At 46.1% G+C, this 4,019-nt stretch overlaps 1 pseudogene; it reads right to left on the bottom strand.

Annotated features, from left to right (window-relative positions):
- Positions 1 to 773: 773 nt before the first annotated feature.
- On the bottom strand, positions 774 to 1,813 carry LOC130863209 (glycolipid transfer protein domain-containing protein 2-like; annotated as a pseudogene).
- Between the last annotated feature and the right edge of the window lie 2,206 nt (positions 1,814 to 4,019).

Here is a 4,019-nt window from a genome sequence, read left to right as displayed (position 1 = left end):
TGAAGAATATGAAAATTCCCTGATTTTCTCTTGTATTCAAAGGCCTGAGCATTAGGACTGTGTTGAATTAAAAGCTGCGATTTGAGGCAATAAATTAATTTCAAGTATAATGTGAAGATATAGTAGAGAATTCTTGTTAAGAATTGTATCACTTCCATTTTTTTCTGTGATAGTGGAATTGAGAGTCTACATTTCTAACGTTGTCAAATGCCATTCAATCAACACAATTTTCTTTATTGATTTAAGAGCATGCCCATATCACCATATTAAGCATTAGAACCCTTATTATGGAACTCTAGTTCTGAAATCCATTTCTAGTATCCAGTAATGGCTATGAAGGATGGCAATAGCCCATATTTTGTTAAAATGACTGTTGGCTGTAAATTCTAGCCTCCAGTAAAACTAAGTACATGATCCTTTAATTCCCTTGACGAAGGACTGCATATTTTATCTTTAAAATATTTATGAATGTTTTGTCTCAAAAAGACTAAGAAATTCTTTACTGAGTATATTTGGGTCTCCCTATTTTCTAACCATACACATGAAAAAAGGAGAGAAGGAGAAAGAGAGTGACAGAGACAGACAGACAGAGAGCCTCCTACCTGCATCTTTAAGAACAGTGCTCATTGGAAATTAAAATAACTTTGTGACCTGAAATAATCAGAACTTCCTATACCTCATTTCAATTACTTCAAATCTAGCAATACTTTGTGGCTATTAATTTCTACACCAACACCTCGATTTTCAAAAAGATGCTGTCTACATTCGTTTTCCTATTTATATACATACTCCACTCTGTGGAGGCAGAGCTGGGACCAGCGCAGCGCGCTGTGCAGCGAAAGCGGCTTTCCAGAACCAAGGCTCTGGCTGGTTCCCAGGCGTGGTCCCTGGTAGCTCCAGTAGTCCTGTTTGCCGCTCTCACATCGCCATAGTAACCCAGCCACGCTTAGTGCAAAGCATCTGGGCTGGGCATGCAAGCCTCCAGGGCGGTCACCTTGTCGAAGGCCTCATTGGTGGTGAAGGTGAAAACAGAGCCAAGCTGGGATAGAAACCTGTTTGGTGGTGGAAAGGTGGAGATGACTTGAGAAAGAGCAATCCATCGTTTGGAAGAGGGCTTTGGGGAGGGAGACCACTCACCTGAGTAGTTTCCTCAATCCTGCCAGATACTGAGACAACTCCAGATCCCCTTCCGGGCTCAAACAGGCCAGGAAGGGGTTCATCATGCGACCCAGCACCCACTGAGGCCCCAGACAGGGAGGCTCTTCTTTCCCCAGGACCACCAGGGCTGTCAGTTCTGGACTGATCTGGGAGGTAGACACAAGAGAGATGGGTGAAAAGTTCCTAACCTGCTCGGCCTACTATTGGATTCTGAAAAAATCGTCCCTCCGTTTTAGCCGGGTTTTCTCCTGGTTCTTCTTATCATCTGAAGGGAGAGGGGACCAGAGAGGAGCCTCCTTTCCTTAGCTTCTCAGTCTGGGACCCCTGTTTTCTTGTTCAGAGCCCTTAGACTCTGGCCTTAACTCAAACGTACCTGGGAAGGTAGCAGTCTCTCTGGGTTGCAGGACTGCAACACCCGCCTGCAGCCTGTCAGGATACCAGAGGTGATCTGAAGAAGGGCAGTAAGGGCTGGAGAAGGAGAAGGGGGCTCGAGTTCCCACAGGCTGGACTGCTGACTTCTCTGAGCCGGTAACACAAGAGGCCACGCATGAAAGAGTCGCACACTGGTGTGAAGAAATAACAGCGTGAGGATAGCGAAAGGAATTGCATGACAGAACCAGCGTCCCGGGGCTGGGGATGTCAGTGAGACCCCCATGACTTTTGCTGGCACATGTCACCTAGCTGGGTGGTGGCTTTTGCCTCCCGTGGTATCCAGAGGTGCAGATGGTTAATAATTAATCTATTAAGGCCCCCTCCCCTGTGTCCTTTGCCCCAGAGATCAGAGCCTGGCGTGAGGAACCTAATGAAGATTTTGGGGGGTTGGCATGTGACATGTTACCTTTACATGTGGGACTAACCTGTAATAAGAGGAAGCCTCTCATGGATCCTACTTTAACCTTGGGCACGAATTCATTAGAACCCGAGGATAATGGGTCTTTGTAAATCTCATGTGGGGACCGAGTAATAACACTGTGAGTGGAAAAGCTGATCCCAATTGCCCAATAACTCTTGCTAGGGGGCGATAGCAAGGCTCTTCTTTTACATGCTTATGATTTAATTTTTTTTTTATTATTGAAAAAATGTCCACCTCCTCCCCCCTTCCCATTTCCTTCACCCTGCCCCCACTCCTCTTCATCTCCCCCCACTCCTTTCCCTCTCCCTCTCCAGTGCGAAGAGTAGTCAGTGTTCCCTGCCCTGTGGGAAGTCCAAGGTCCTTCCCCCTCCATCCCAGGTCTAGAAAGGTGAGCATCCAAACAGGCTAGGCTCCCACAAAGCCAGTACATGCAGTAGGATCAAAACCCAGTGTCATTGTCCTTGGCTTCTCATCAGCCTTCATTGTCCGCCATGTTCAGAGAGTCCGGTTTTATCTCATGCTTTTTCAGTCCCAGTCCAGCTGGCCTTGGTGAGCTCCCAATAGATTAGCCCCACTGTCTCAGTGGGTGGGTGCACCCCTCGTGGTCCTGACTTCCTTGCTCCTTCTGCTCCTCATTGGGACCTTGGGATCTCAGTCCGGTGCTCCAATGTGGGTCTCTGTCTCTATCTCCATCCATCGCCAGATGAAGGTTCTATGGTGATATGCAAGATATTCATCAGTATGGCTATAGGATAGGGCCATTTCAGGTTCCCTCTCCTCAGCTGCCCAAGGAACTAACTGGGGACATCTCCCTGGACTCTGGGAGCCCCTCTAGGTTCAAGTCTCTTGCTAACCCTAAGATGGCTCCCTTAATTAGGATATATACTTCCCTGCTCCCATATCTACCCTTCCTTTATCCCAACCATCCCATTCTCTCTCCATCCTCCCCTTTTCACTTTTCTCTCCCCATTTCCCATTACCCCCATCCCACCCCACCCCCAAGTTTCCAATTTTTGCCCGGCAATCTTGTCTATTTCCAATATCCAGGAGGATAACTATATGTTTTTCTTTGGGTTCACCTTCTTATTTAGCTTCTCTAGGATCACAAATTATAGGCTCAATGTCCTTTATTGAGACAGGGTTTCTTTGTGTAGCTTAGGAGCCTGTCCTGGAGCTCACTTTGTAGACCAGTCTGGTCTCGAACTCACGGAGATCCACCTGCCTCTGCCTCCCGAGTGCTGGGTCTAAAGGTTTGTGCCACCACCTCCTGGCATAATTTCATTTTTAAGGTCCACATTAACTTTTCCTTCACTAAAACAATCTTTACTCTCTACTACCATGATAGGCCCTAAACTAGATTCCCCAGAATATAAAAGTGTTTTCACCGCTGGCCATGGTGGCCCAGGCCTTCTTGTAATCTTAGGTATTTGGGAGGCTGAAGTAGGAGTATCAAAAGCACAAGGCCAGCCTGTGTAACTTATCCACACTCTGTCTTAAAAAATTTTAAAGTGTGAAAAGGGCCATTCCTACTCCAATAGCAATGTTTAGAGATGCTCACAACGGCCCAGCATTTGACATACCATTATAGGTCTCTCTAAAATACAGACTAACGAAAATGGCTATCTGGAACTCCTGGTAACAGAATTGTTGATCTTTATTTCAAGAAGCTTGGGAAGGCATCAAAATCCAATAGTGGTGTGTGTCCTAGCAGACTTTGAGGAGTTTGTGCTCTGAGACCTAAAGTCCTCATGACATTTCTTACAACAACAACACTAGCAGAGCATAGGGTGATTCCGCTTGTGGTAAATGTGTTCATGACAGGATCTAGTGAATGTTCCGTATTGAGGAGCGGAAAAACCCTTGTTGAAAGCACAAATACAGGTCAGAAAGCTAAGTAAATATTATGCTTTTTTGTTTGTTTTTTCAAGACAGGGTTTCTCTCTGTAGTTTTGGCTGTCCTGGAACTCACTCTGTAGACCAGGCTAGCCTCGATCTCACAGAGATCTTA

This window comes from Chionomys nivalis, chromosome 20, assembly GCF_950005125.1.
Source record: "Chionomys nivalis chromosome 20, mChiNiv1.1, whole genome shotgun sequence".
NCBI classification, from domain to species: Eukaryota; Metazoa; Chordata; class Mammalia; order Rodentia; family Cricetidae; genus Chionomys; species Chionomys nivalis.
The sequence above is the reverse complement of the archived record's forward strand: the minus strand, read 5'-3'. Positions and strand labels throughout refer to the sequence as shown.